The sequence below is a fragment of the Phyllobates terribilis genome, unplaced genomic scaffold (genome assembly GCF_046119375.1).
Source record: "Phyllobates terribilis strain yellow unplaced genomic scaffold, ASM4611937v1 Scaffold_3__8_contigs__length_932513732, whole genome shotgun sequence".
Classification (NCBI taxonomy): domain Eukaryota; kingdom Metazoa; phylum Chordata; class Amphibia; order Anura; family Dendrobatidae; genus Phyllobates; species Phyllobates terribilis.
This window is the reverse complement of record NW_027362763.1, coordinates 201,077,031-201,092,827: the sequence shown is the minus strand read 5'-3', so window position 1 is coordinate 201,092,827 and position 15,797 is coordinate 201,077,031.

Sequence of the window (15,797 nt, the reverse complement as noted above, 5' to 3'; positions counted from 1 at the left end):
TGTGCAGGAATGGCTTAGGCCTATTGGTTTGCAATCTATACAGAGATTTTTGGGTTTTGCCAATTATTACAGGAAATTCATTAAGAATTTTTCTGTAATTGTTAAACCTCTAACCGATCTCACCAGGAAAGGTGCGAATACGGCCCAGTGGACTACTGAGGCCATTGAAGCGTTTGAGTATCTCAAAGAGAGGTTCAGTTCTGCCCCTGTCCTTATGCAGCCTGGTGAGACCAAGCCTTTTTTGGTCGAGGTCAATGCTTCATCGGTGGGGGTTGGAGCAGTTTTGTCTCAGGAGAACAAGGGTGGAGTACATCCTTGTGCCTTCTTTTCGAAAAAAAATTTCGGAAACCGAACTGAATTATGATGTTGGAAATCGGGAGTTGCTGGCTATTAAACTTGCATTTGAACATTGGCGTCGTTTTTTGGAAGGCGCTAGATTTCCTATTCAAGTTTTCACAGATCATAAGAATTTGATCTATCTGGATGCTGCCAAGCGCTTGAATGCCCGTCAAGCTAGGTGGGCACTTTTTTTTCTCGGTTTCATTTTTCTGTTACCTATATCCCTGGTACTATGAATGTTAAAGCCGATGCTTTATCTCGGCGCTTCTCTCCTACGGTCGGTGCCGAGGAGGAGGAGAGCATTTTACAGAAAGGAGCTGTCGTGGCGGCATTGGACTCCGTTTTTGAGAATGGGATTCAGAAAGCTCAAGATGATGCTCCATCTAACACTCCCCATGGGAGGTTGTTCGTGCCTAGAGCCTTTAGGAGAGATTTGTTTGTGGAGTGTCATGAGTTTCGGTTGGCAGGTCATCCAGGAATTTCAGAGACTAAGAGACTTATCAGTCGCAGTTTTTGGTGGCCTGGATGGCAGAAGGAAGTCATCAAGTGGGTGCTTCAGTGTACTGTGTGTGCTAGGTCAAAGGCTTCACATACTCCTGCTGCAGGGTTGCTTTGCCCTCTGGAGGTTCCCAGTGCGCCTTGGACGCATCTCACAATGGATTTTATTACCAATCATCCTGTGTCCGAGGGTTTTACTGTCATCTGGGTGGTCGTGGACCGTTTTAGTAAGATGTGTCATTTGGTTCCATTCATTAAGTTGCCCTGCGCCAAGACACTCGCTAAGGCGTTTGTTAAGGAGATTGTCAAGCTCCATGGCGTTCCCACAGATATTGTTTCTGATAGAGGACCTCAGTTTGTGGCTCGCTTTTGGCGTGATTTTTGTGACAGGTTGGGAGTCCATTTGTCAGGTTTTATTTACTGTGGGTGACATGGTTTGGTTGTCCTCGAAGAACCTGCGGTTGAGGATTCCCTCTAAAAAACTGGGTCCTAAGTTTGTGGGTCCATTTAAAGTGCTTCCGGTTGTTAACCTGTCTGCTGTTAGGTTGGATGTCCCTACTTCCTGGAAGATTAATCCTGTGTTTCATGTTTCCTTGTTGAAAAAGGCTGATGTATTTGATAGGGACGCCACTGTCACAGTTCCTCCTGTTGTGGAAGATGGCGAATATGAAATTTCTCGTATCTTGAATTCTAGATGGCATAGAGGGAGATTACAGTATCTTGTCTCCTGGAAGGGTTTCGGGCCTGAAGACAACTCCTGGGTAAGGACGGATGATGTCTCTGCTCCTAGGCTTGTTAAAGCTTTTCACAGGAGGTTTCCGGATAGGCCTGGGCCTGGAGGATCCGGAAGATCCTCATAAAAGAGGGGGTACTGTTAGAACCCTCCTGTTCGTTTTTTCCATCTTGTGTTTTGTGGTCACGTGACCATCTGCCTTTATATTCCAGCTCCGCCCTTGTGGCTATGCTGGACTTCAATGTTTGACTGTTTGTCTAGCCTGGTGCTTCGGTGCCTTTCTCTTTCAAGTTCGCTTGGTCCTCTGGGACCTCTAGTACATTTTTGTCAGTTTGTCTTTTTGTGTTCTGCAACAACTTCTCTGTTTAGGAGGTGTCCCAGTCCTTAGTTCTTTTAGGGACCCCTCCCTTAATTCTATAGGTCTTCGTTCAGACTAGCCGAGGACTAAGGCCGGTCTGTTCGCTAGGAACAGTCAGCCTGCTACATCGTAGGGATTCAGCTTAGTCTTAGAGTAGGGACAGCTTTCCCCTATCTTTCCTTAGTACATGTTGCAGATCATATCAGATACTTCTGATATTACAAAATAGTGTGGACCTGAAATTATGGGTGGTCAGAATATGAGTATTTATCTAATGCCTGTGTACAATATTGGGGGAGGTGGGAACACATATTTGATTATCGAAAAAGAGAAAAAAAGGGAAGTGGTGGAAAGAAGTTGTAACAAAGATATGGAAACAAGACCAAGTGACTGAACTACCGTGTGTAACGGTGTGTTCGAGGCAATTCATGCCCTTCATCCCTTCCTAATGAAATAGGTATGCTCTTGTTATAAAGTGAACAATGTTATAGAATGTTTATATACTTTGATATGAGGTTTTATGACTATTGTGATGGGTAGATACTGCACATGATGTTGTTAAGCATCCAGCAACTAGAGGGGTTAACAGGGTGCAGCTAAGGGGAGTGGCCAGGCCTGCCCCAGTGAGACTGGGTAGTGTCAGTTCTGGACTGGAGAGCAAGCTTGAAAGATGCAGACCTCTTCATCAGGCTGATGAGGGTTCTGGGACTCTCTCACTGCAACTGCCTGCTAGTTGCGAGTATTATCTACAGGAGAAAGAAGTGGGAGCAGGAGTTAACTGTTGTTAAGCAGAGAAAAGCAATGAACACCATGTCTGAGGACTGGACTCGTCCTTCTGTTCTACCCCCCTACCCATACCTTACTGCAATCCAAGGTAAAGCATGTGGCACTGTGGACAGGGACTGCTGGTGGAAGTACTGAAGTGGTGGGTCTAAGGGACTGTGATTGTGACTGGGTTAAACTTTCCAATGTAAAGAGACTGTTGGTTACTGTGCCTTTAAGAAGAAGCCGTCTTGTGTTGAAGCCTGTTGCCCAAGAGACTTAAACTGCACTGGCCGTGCGGCTACATTAAATGTGTGACATGCAGAAGTAGTGCTGTTGCAGAGTGTGGCATGCAGAAGTAGTGCTGTTGCTTTAAAAGCATTCAGCTACTATTAGAAGTAACACGAGCACAGGTGACAAGACGTGTTGTGCTCCAGAAGCATCCAGCATCTAGAGGGGTTAACACAATCACCGGAGAAGGGGAGTCTTTTAGCAGAGTCCCAGGGGGATTGTTGGGAAGTTGTTTACTGTCTGGCTGGAGCCGAAGAGAAAGGTGGCTTATGATCTGTATCTCACAGAAGGCAAGGGAACAGAATTCGGGTCAGGAGGGAAGCTAAACAAAGGTCAGTTAGACTCCTTGAGCTAACAGTGTGGAGTATTATCGGCCAGGAAGATAAGGACTGGAAGGAGGCCTGTCATAGGGATCATTTCCCTCATCACATCCTTTCCCCCTCCATCTCCATGCAGATTAAAGAATGCTGTGTACTATTGAGTCATTGTGAAGGAAAAGCCTGTGGTTGTGTATGCATTAAAACTATGCTGTACTGTGGTACCGGATAATAGACTGTGTACTGCTGTGCTGCAAAGGAGACTGTACTGTTATTACTGGAGCCTGTTGCTCAAAGAGACATTTGCGTTGCACTGGCCGTGCCTCATTAAATGTTACTGTGCTACCGTTTATGAAGACTCTTGTCAGATGTGTCTGGCCAGCAACTGAATCTATCGTGTGCCTGAGAGAAGCTGCAGCCTATGGTCGCCCTAGGTACCGTTCCCCCTCAGATTCCAACGAATTCATGTAACCGGTCTCGCCCCTATCTGAACTTAGGTGGAGTGAGTGTAACAAATGCTACTGTTCAACTGTTCATGAGAACTCTGTCAATGGTGTCTGTGTGAGCAAGGGAATCCATCGTGTGCCTGAGACAAGCTGCAGTATATGGTCGCCCTGAGTACCAGTTCCCCCAGGATTCCAAAGAATTCATGAAACCTGTCTCGCCCCTATCTAAACCTAGTGGCGTGCACATAACACTATTGGTGTTGTGAATGATTCAAGTGTGCTTTATTGACAGTGATGTGTTCTAATATTGCATAGTTAATGTAATGCTATAATATGTGTTTTGATAAATGCATAATGTGTGATGTGTCAGATATAGGGAAAGTATAGGACATAAAATGTAGGATTAGTATGAGATATAAGTTAGGACTTCAAACAGTGCAGTTGTGGGCAAAATAGAATCAGGAAGTGTGTAGTGCCAGTGATGACACAGTTAATTGTTCAGAGAACAGCTCCAGTGTGGGAGGAGCAGGGTTAGTTAGCAAAGAAGAGGAAGACTTCCTGATTGGAGTTAATCAGAGTGGAGAGAATAATGGTATGTGCCCACGATCAGGCTATTGCACCGCTTTGGAAGCAGTGTATTTTTGCTGCGTCCAAAGTGCTGCGTCCGATCCCGTGGGTAAATCCGCATGTGTTCATTGAACACATGTGGAGTTACCGCACCCTATCCATTCTATGGGTGAAATTTCTGTTGTGGAGACTAGCGTCTCCGCAACAGAGATTGACATGCTGCGGCTCCTAAAGCTGCGCTGCTGGTGATTTTACTCGGCGGCTAATAGAAGCACAGTGGGCATGGGATTTCTATAAGTCCCATTCATTTTGCTTCTACTGTACAACGAAGCGGTTTGGATGCAGTGCAGGTGAGCTGCATCCAAACCACTACTGGAACGGATCGTGGGTACATACGCTAAGAGTGAAGGCGCTGGAAGGGGCCAGTGGGTCGAGTGTCATTTAGGGAACAGAAGAACCTGAAGGAACAAGTAACAGCAGCAGAAAGCAGCATGAGGACAGCAGCAACAACATTCAGTGGAATATCTCTTAACGTCTACGGCCTATGGCTGGACCAAGGGAGGATCCTAACTTACTTTCGTCTCCGAAGGGGAGAACGGACAGAGATCCACAGAGACAAGTTGGGGCAAAGTCCTGGGAAGTGGGCGAGACATCTCTGGAGCGGGAAGTGCCATTAGAGAGGAATAACGCAGACGACCAAAACCATAAATGCAGTGTTACTGTAAATGCTGTGTTACAAATACTGTGCTGTACCCATGATCAAGTCTAAAATGGGCCTATGGAGTTGAACTGTTGAAAACGAGACAAGAGTCTGGTGTGAATTGTGTGATTGAGGGACCAGATGATTGCGCGGAGGCTGGCAAGAGCTCCGTCGATCGTGGGTGTCCTGTAAAGCAAAACAGTGCGAAAATCTGTCTGGCACGGGCAATGGCCTGAGCCCAGGTTGCACCCCACTGTGAGCAATGCCCATCCGCAGTGGGTGCCGCGAATAAAGAAGAAACCTCCTCCATTAATGCAGATTCCTGAAGAGCAGGAGGAGACTGAGGCCGAACGGGCAGAGCAGTCAGAAGCGACTCCACCCAAAGAGGGACGGAATCCAGAAGAAGGAACCCTTGCGTCGAGCGGTGTGGTGCCATTGCTGGAAGCGACACCTACCCAGATGCAGCAAAGCAGCATGTCCTTCAATGGCAGCATCGAATGGCAGGACTAGGAGAGACACCTGGCCTGCATGAAACTGGAGTCGCGGACTGGAGGCCTCCAAGAACCAGATGCCCTGATGAGGTTCCTTCTAAACATGACCTCCCTATACCGGCGGAAAGTGAATACTGGCAACGGCCGGACGCATGGAAGAAAAGTGACTATAAAAGGAAATGAGACCGAATCTTCCGAGTCATGCTACCACAAGAAAGATGTGGTCTAGAGGCCTGTACCCAGCGGCCGTGGAACCATTGCGGCCGTGGCGCCGAAGCCTCGTGGATGCAGTGATGGAGCATCTCGGGTGGTGAGTCCAACGCAAACCCATGTCCCTCCCCCTCCCCCATTGCCCGCCATGTATCAAGAAGAGGTACGGGTCCCCTCCAGAGAAGAGTCTAGATGGATAGCGGGGATGGTAAAGGAGAAAAAGCAGCGGGAGTGTCACATACATGAAGAGCTGCAGCACCTCGGGGGATGAGTCATGGCCAGCTGGATGACACACGGCCTAATACAATATTTCAACCCATCCTGGGGGTATGGGTTCATCAAGGAGGCAGGGACCGGTGACAAAATCTATGTGAACGCTGGGTCCATCATGTTCGAAGACCCCCTATAGGAGTGGGACCGGGCGGCCTTTATCTGGGAAGAAGGGCCCTGGGGTGCATATGTGGGGCCGGCCGCCATGTTCTTCCCTGAGGACAAATGGCGGGAGTGGGAGGCTTTGAGACCCTTACAAACGTTGGAGATGGCCACACCACAGGCGAGTAGCTCCAGGAGCCAGAGTCCACCATCCCAACAGGTGACCGCAGGAAATGAGCCTCAAACTGAGACCCTAGCAGAAGCTGCACCAAAGCGGCCGAATCCGACAACCCTCAAGGAAAGAGGAGAGAGAGTGGGAGTCATCCTCAAGTGGATTGTCCACCGGCCCCTCTTCATTTGTGTACAGGGCCACGTAGCGGACAATTATGCGGTCTGTAAAGACCTACCTGAGTAAGTGGGCAGGGTCCCTTGAAGAAAAGAAATTCTGGGCCATAGTCTTATTTGTGCTAGCTGCACGAAAAAAAAAAATGGGACTGTTCCGTGTCCCTGAGGGTAAGGAGCCTTGAAGGAACTGGAAAGTAACGGTGCTGGCCAGTGCGGCCAGAGTTTTCTGTTTGTGGAGTATTCTATTACCCCACCGAGTTCTGAGCACATTTGCGCATTCCCCTGCTGGATTATGGGAACCAAACGAGGGCCAACCACCCTTTGTAACAAAAATGGACTGTGTGCAGCTGCTCTATGGACTGTTCTCTTTTAACCATAAACTGCCTTTATTCTTGCCCTGAACTTTTCCCACAGGAGCTTAGGAGCAGAACACTTGTTTCTTTAAAGGAGCTGTATTCTAGAAAAAGGAGGGAGAGGGAAAATTTGAACAGGACGACTCGAGGATCAAGCCGGGTCAGCACTGCGATAGCTAAAAGCGCTCCTGGACTGTCAGAGCTTTGGCCTGTTATATTTTAAAACGGAACCGCAGTGTCCGGGTCCCAGGAGCAAGGGGACTGGGGTCAGTCGAACCCACGTTTCAAGAGAAAGGAACTTGGACACAATGTGGGTCCTCACAGCAGAGGGACCAGGGTCAGACGGACCCTTATTGCTAAACGGAGACCCGGTGAACGTGCCTGGTTAGAAGAGACTGTGCTCTGAAACGTTTGGGCAGTTATTAATGTGTGGGCCAACGAGGCCAGAGAAGGACTCAAGTAGAAGAGCATTATAATTGTATATGTGAAGATGTTTACTAAATGTATTAAAATAGTACTTGCATAAATGTTTTATCAGTACTGTATGGTCGGGGACTACCATGTTTTAGGAGGGAGGAATCTAAGGGTGTGCTGGGGTAATTCATGCCCTTCATCCCTTCCTAATGAAATGGGTACGCTGTTGTTGTAATGTGAACAATGTTATAGAATGTTTATATACTTTGATAAGGGGTTTTATGACTATTGGTGTTGTGAATAATTGAAGTGTATTTTATTGACAGTGATGTGTTCTATTATTGCATAGTTAATGTAATCTAATTCACAAGCAAGACTCTCAGAAATAAGAGAGCTTATATGACCAGAGTTTTTTCAGAAAAAATAATACTTTATTAAACATTACATATTAAAATATGATGGTGCTGCAAAAAGAGGGTACAGCTAACTCACATATTATTCAACAGGAGTATATGTCCGAGAAATAATTATCCAGCGTATAAAATCCCATCAGTATTGTGATGTAGCCGGTTAAAGTGAACAGTGCATAGTGCCTAATAAGTTATATAAACATTCACAGTTTTATTGGACTCATAAATAGTCCGTCAATTTATAGAAGCACATTCATGAGCCTATAAGTCTATTAATCACTCTAACATTAGGAGTATACCTGGCATTCAGATCCTAATATAAGGTTCTACCTCTGTCAAAGATTATTCAGGCCTATTTGCCTGAATAATCTTTGACAGAGGTAGAACCTTATATTAGGATCTGAATGCCAGGTATACGCCTAATGTTAGAGTGATTAATAGACTTATAGGCTCATGAATGTGCTTCTATAAATTGACGGACTATTTATGAGTCCAATAAAACTGTGAATGTTTATATAACTTATTAGGCACTATGCACTGTTCACTTTAACCGGCTACATCACAATACTGATGGGATTTTATACGCTGGATAATTATTTCTCGGACATATACTCCTGTTGAATAATATGTGAGTTAGCTGTACCCTCTTTTTGCAGCACCATCATATTTTAATATGTAATGTTTAATAAAGTATTATTTTTTCTGAAAAAACTCTGGTCATATAAGCTCTCTTATTTCTGAGAGTCTTGCTTGTGAATTAGATTTCCAATGGAGTTGGACGTGATGTTCCTGAAATCCTTGTGAGTATGGTGTTACTTATAGTTAATGTAATGCAATAATGTGTGTTCTGATAAATGTATAATGTGTGATGTCTCAGATATAGGGAAAGTATAGGACATAAGATGTAGGATTAGCATTAGGCTACGACCCCACTATCAGTATTTGGTCAGTGTTTTTTCTCAAGAGTGGGAGCCAAAACCAGGAGTGGGTCAAAAATGCAGAATTGGTGCACTTGTTTTTACTATACCTGTTCTCTGATTGTTCCTCACCTGGTTTTGGCTCCCACTCCGGAGATAAAATGCTGACCACAGCTCCAGTGTGGGAGGAGCAGGGTTAGTTAGTTAAGAAGAGGAAGACTTCCTGATTGGAGTTAATCAGAGTGGAAAGAATAAGAGTGAAGGTGTTGGAAGGGGCCAGGTCAGGGCCAGTTGGCTGAGGGTCATTCGGGGAGCAGAACAACCTGAAGGAACAAGTAACAGCAGCAGAAAGCAGCAACAACATTCAGTGGAATATCCCTTAACGTCTGCGGCCTATGGCCGGACCAAGGTACAGAGGAGCCTACCTTGCTTTCGTCTCCGAAGGGGAGAACAGATGGGTATCCACAGAGACAAGTCGGGGCAGAGTCCTGGGAAGCTGTGGTGCTGTGCGAGACATTCCTGGGGCAGAAAGTGCCATTAGTACGAGGGATAACGCAGGCGACCGAAACCATAAATGCTGTGTTACACTGAGTCTGGTGTGAACTGTGTGATCGAGCCTGGATCTGGGACCATGGGACAGATGAAGCCTCATTGAACGAAAGCGAGTGTTGTCCATTACACATAAACCACATGATAGACAGAACACTATCTTTTATTTGTGGGAAGCCAGGGTGTGGGAGAACAGCAGCACCTCACCCACAACTGTCACCCTGAAAAATGGCAGCAGGTACTCTGAACAGATGAGTCAAAATGTGAAATATTTGGCTGGAACAGAAGGACTGGAGAGCAGTACAAAATGAGTGTCTGCAGTGAAACATGGTGAAGGGGCCTTGCAGGTTTTGTTAGCTTAAGCAAATGAATTTGGGAATTTAGTCAGGATTAATGGTGTCCTCAACAATGAGAAATACAGGCAGATACCTATCCATCATGCAATACCATCAAGGAGGAGTCTGAATGGCTCCAAATTTATTCTGCAGTAGGACAACGACCCCAAATGTACAGCCAATGTCATTAAGAACTATCTTCAGTGTAAAGAAGAACAAAAAGTCTTGGAAGTGATGATATGTCCCCCACAGAGCCCTAATCTCTACATCATCGAGTCTGTCTGGAATTACATGAAGAGGCCGAAGGATTTTCAGAAGTCTACATTCATGGAAGATCTGTGGTTAGTTTTTCAAGATGTTTGGAACAACCTCCACGCTACATTCCTTCAAAAACTGCGTACAAATTTATTTAGAATTCATGCTGCTTTTAAAGAAAAGTGTGGTCACACTTAATATTGATCTGATTTATGTTTCTCTTTTGTTCAATCACTTTAATAATAATAATAATAATAATAATTTTTTATTTATATAGCGCCAACATATTCCGCAGCACTTTACAATTAAGCGGGGACATGTACAAACAATAAATTCAATACAAGGTGAGACAGTTTAACAGTTACATCAGGAGTGAGGTCCCTGCTCGCAAGCTTACAATCTACATGGAAATGGGGGGACACAATAGGTGGAAAGTGCTTGTTATTTCAGGTCTGGCAATTATAATAAGTCGGGATTATCATATAAAGCTGTATGATCCGGTCATCAGCCTGTATGTTAAAGTGCAATACTCAATTACCGAGTGCAGTTATCGAGTGCATGGAGGGTGTAGAAACAGATGAACAGTAGGGTGCAGATTCTGAATAGTATTTAGGAGAGAACAGGGGAAAGTTAGTTTACTGAGTAGTTGAGGTGGTAGGCTTGTTTAAAGAGATGGGTTTTTAAAGCGCGCTTGAAGACATCGGGGCTAGGCATCAATCGGATCGTCTGGGGTAGAGCATTCCAGAGAACTGGTGCAGCACGAGAGAAGTCTTGGAGACTGAGGTGTGAGGTTCGGATTATGGGGGATGTTAGCCTTAGGTCATTTGTGGAATGGAGGGCACGTGTAGGACGATAGACTGAGATGAGAGAGGAGATATAAGGTGGTGCAGAACTGTAGAGAGCTTTGTGGGTGAGAGCAATGAGTTTATATTGGACCCTGTAGTGAATGGGTAACCAGTGTAATGACTGGCACAAGGTGGAGGCATCGGTGAAGCGGCTGGACATAAATACGACCCTGGCTGCCGCATTCAGGACAGATTGGAGAGGGGAAATTTTGGTAAGAGGGAGACCGATCAGAAGAGAGTTGCAGTAGTCCAGACGAGAGTGAATAAGAGCGACAGTAAGAGTTTTAGCAGTTTCCAAAGTGAGAAAAGGTCGGATTCTGGAGATGTTTTTAAGATGCAGGTGACAAGAGCGAGTGAGTGATCGGATATAGGGAGTAAAGGAAAGGTTAGTGTCGAATATGACCCCAAGGCAGCGGGCGTTTTGCATTTTGACCCCAAGGCAACTTTGCATTTTGTTAATTGATAAAAATAAACTATTAACATTGCTATTTTTTAAAGCATTCTTACTCAGAAGCATTTTTCCACACCTGTGTAAAACCATTGCATAGTACTGTACATGTATGAAAATCATCATGGTGGTCACAGATACCATAAAACTACAATGGCCAGTAAGTCTCAAGTCTGCAGGTGCACTAGCTGCTCTCACACTTAGTGAAATGGTAATACCCACACACCACATGTGTGTGACCTAGGGCAGAGTAGTGCATCACTGGCATTACAATCTTTTGGCGTGCACAAACAGGATCCTACTAAATGAAAGGTGCGCAAGAAACCCCAGCCATTGTGACTGCAGAGCTTAATGAACTGTACATGTGCTAATGGCCACTGTGAGAACAAGCACAGCACCAGCAAGTCATCTTCTTCATCGTACTTCAGCCAATTGCAGCACAGCACCCAAATAAGGGGAAGTCCAGCCTCATACACACACAAGATTACAGTGCAGCAACAGTGATCCCTGCAGCAAGATAGAACCAGATCACACACAAAGCTGGAATTAAAGGCACAGCACCCCTGGAAGAGGATAAGAAAACTACCAGCATATGACTATAATAGACTGTACAAAATGTCTGAGGATAAAGAGTGTGATCTGCCCAGCAATAGTGGAGCTTACAGCATGGCCCACGCAATGCCTCTAACTATGCCGTATTATTTTGGAGCACCGTGGCTACCAAGCTATAAAGGGGATGCCCATGAACTAAGAGACTTTGGAAAAAAGATGCAAGCTATGTTTAGACTTTATCCAGTGTCCACAAAGCAGAAGGTGGAAATATTAATTGGGCAATTGAGTGGAGCAGCTCTAAGGGAGGTGAAGTCCTGGTCCCATACTGAGAAAAGAACTGTTGCACAAATCTTTGAGAGACTGAGTGACACTATTGATACCAGAACTGTCCCAGAAGTAAAAATGTGATTCTTTGGCAGAAAACAGCAGCCTGATGAATCACTCAGAGACTTTGCTCTTACCTTGCAAGAAGCACTGCATGCTATATATCAGGTGGACCTTCATGAAGTAACGAATGCAGATCACACCCTAAGGAACCAATTTGTAGAGGGGGCAAGGACAGAGTCTATCAAAACTCAAGTGAGAATATTGTCCCTGCAGAACCCAGACAGCTCATTCCTAGACTTCAAGATGGCCCTTAGAGTCTTGGGAGTAGAAGCAGGTTCCAGCCAAGTTCCCGCTTGCAGTAGCACATGTAACCAGCCTAAGAACCAAATGAGTGCTTTCCCTAAACCTGAAATAGCGCCACCAACTGGCTTCAAAGAAACTGTTACCAATTGTGTTCAAGCTCAAATCCACGATGCTGCAGGTAACCTGCGTGAACAAGTAGTACAACTCACCAAGAGACTGACAGTGGTGTGTGAGGAGCTAAAATGTTTAAAGCAGCAGCAGTATCGGCAACCTGAAAACTCCAGGTTCCACAGAGACAGATGGCGTTATGGCTCAAGAAAACGTGGCTATCACAACCCTGGAAGATGACCCACGGATCAGCTTTACACTCAAGTGAGGACTATTTACAGGAAGTGCCAGAGAAGAGGTTAAACTAGAGTTCCAACAGTTGCATGTAAAGCAAGGTGCACATATGTTAAGACGTAATCCAATGGGTTCAAATCTAGGAAGAGGGTAGAGTGCTGAACACTCTAAAAGACATCCTCAGTACAAGGAATGGACTCTGTAGACGCCAAGGCAGCTACAACTCCAGGGACCTTGAGTTGAACAGACTTTTGAATCAGTGGAAATGGCAATTCACTGAAAAAGGACTGCTGGTTCGAAGAACCATTGATCCAGCCACCCATGAGCGAGTAATCCAGATCGTCGTACCAAGGCAAGATGCCAGCATTGTCTTAGAAGCCTACCATAACCAATCTGGACATTTTGGTTGCCACAAAACTGAGGCTAACACCCAAAAGAGATTCTATTGGGTCGGAATGAGAAATGACATAGAAAAATGCTGTCGTGAATGTACCGCTTGTACCTTGAGACGTGGAGAAAGCTCTGATCAGAAAGCACCTTTGCATCCAATTGTCACTCACAAGCCATTGGAGTTGGTTGCATTGGATCATGTGAAACTTCAGCCTAGAGTCTCTTACGCATTGACTATCATCGCCCACTATACCAAATTTGCTGTGCCAGTGCCAGTAAAAGACCTTACAGCGAAAACGACAGCCAAAATCTTCTGGCAGACTTTCGTACAACCTTATGGATATCCAGAAAAGATCCTAACTGATAGAGGTGCTGCATTTGAATCTGAACTGTTCCAAGAATTGTGTACCCTCTATGGCTGTAAGAAAGTGAGAACAACTGTATATTATCCACAGTGTAATGGTTTGTGTGAGCGGATGAACCAGACTCTAATTGACATGCTATGTGCAATACATACTCAGAAGAGAACTTATTGGCCAAATTTACTGCCGGAATTAGTCTATCTATACAATAACAATGTCCATTGTTCCACTGGGTACATACCTTATTACCTGATGTTTGGAAGACAAGGAAGACCATCAGCAAATGTTGCCTTGGAAGTGCCAGTTCCAGAGAGAGTCAACCCTCTGCCACAAACTGATTGGGTCACAGAGCATCAGTGAAGACTAGAAGAAGCAAATGCCATCGTGGAAGAGAGGATGAAAGTCATTCGTCAGAGACAAGAAGAGAACTACAATGTGAATGCCAAAGCTAAACCCCTAACAGTCGGAGATCGAGTTTGGCTTAAGAAGAATCATCGCACCAGCAAATTAGATGAGAAGTGGGAAACTTGCCCATACATTGTTTGAGCTATTCCTTTGCCTGGAGTAGAGATCTACAATATCTCTAAAGAGAATGAAGAGACAACCAAGGTGGTACACCGTAGCCAGCTGAAGCTTTGCTTGACAGATGACGTCCGAGATCCCTCCAGAGATTACAGCGGAGATGACATCGCCAACAATTCCCCAGATGACTTCACAGCTGATTCCAGAAAGAATCCGGCAGAGAATGCCATTCTAGATCAGGTATCCCCTGACAAAAGGTCAGCAACAGCCCCAGAAGGTAATATGTTTCCTGTTGGATGACCATTTGGTCCTTGTTTGCAGTGGTCCATCCCACAACCTGTTTGCCCACAGTATGAACTTGTTGACTCTCAGTCACCCTCTACTGAGTGTATTGACTCTGAATCCCTTGACGTTGAGCCCTCATCAGGTATCACAAGTGACTCATTGAGAAGGTCAGAGAGAGTGAACAAAGGCTGTGTCCCAGCAAGATGCCTTGAATGACTGAGTTAATGTTTTGCTGTATGTACTTTAATTGGGACTCTTAAATGAAAAAATAGCCCACTACAAGAGACTTATACAACAGCCCCAAATTCTTATTTTTCTTCATTTTATGCAACGTTCAAGCTATGTGCCTTCAAAGACTTTTGAAAGATGTTTTATTTGTCCCAGGTTACAGCATTTGTTCAGAGATTCATTGACTCATAATATTTTACTGTTTGCATTTTACGTGTGTTTCTCCTTATAGGTTGTCCTAAAACACAGTAAGACGTTCCAGATGCATGAGGACATGCATATTTTTAAAGTGGGGGAATATGTAATGCCCCAAGGTTATATGTGTATGTCCCTTTAAGATATATCAGAGCCAGCAGCTACCTCATTATGTTTGCACAATGTTTATATTTCCCTTTGCAAATAATGTACATGAGGATCTAGTACACAGAATGGTTTATGTATGCATAGAGTGATGCACTTATTGTGTTCTGCTATCAGATCACTAAGAGTTAATGAATTAGCCCTGCTTTCCATATATGGCAATAAGGTCATATGGTTATACCACTTGACCAAGGTCCTGAGCTTAGCTCAGTGAGTGCTCAGAGAGAAGGAGAGAGGAGGAGACATGGTGTGGTGTCTGGCCTTGCCTGTGATGAGCTGAGGAGCAGGTATGGAAACTCAGATCTCTGGTGTATGAGAGAGGACAGTCGCAGCTGCAATCAGCTGTGTGATAAGGACTGTACAGATAAGCAGAAGCTAGGACTCAGGAATCACTGCACTGTTTGTGTATCTGCATTATCATACTGGAAAGTAACTGTGCTTGCCGCATTGACATAGAAACTCTGCTGAATCATCTGTCTGGATTTACCTTTATTTATTTGCAATAAGTAAAGTTTATCAATAGCCTATCGGCCTCTCTGTTTTTCTGGACTATCGGGTGCACAACATATCATCACACCAGGAAACAGAAGTTAACACAGTGCACCCTGGCATCATGAACTATGTTTTCTTTTACTTTTATTCCTGCCTTAGTGAAGTGGTAATACCTGCACACCACATGTGTGTGACCTATGGCAGTGTAGTGCATCACTGGCTGTACAAATGGATGCGCTATCACTACTACATAAAGTGGAATTTATTTAAATGAACCAAAAACTATTGGATGGGAATAACCATTTGAGAATGTGATCAGTCTTAGCTGATGCTGGATCGATGATAAAAAGCTGATGTTAACTTTCTATGAAGACCTTGTTTTGAAATGGTATTTCTACTCTGTGAGCAATCGAAACATAAATGTATAAAAGACTAAAAGACTAGAGATGAGTGAACCCAAACGTAAAAAAAAAAAAAAAGAAAAAAGAGAGAATTTTCCGGGTCCCCATTGGGTTCAGGTTCTGGTTCAAGTTCAGATACACTTTGGAAAAAAGTTCAGGTCGGGTACCAGAACCCTGACTTCCACGGGTCCGCTCATCCCCAAAAAGGATGGCTGTATATTAAGATGGTGATGAATTGCAATATTGGAAATTAAAGCACCACTCCAGGGTTTCTTATT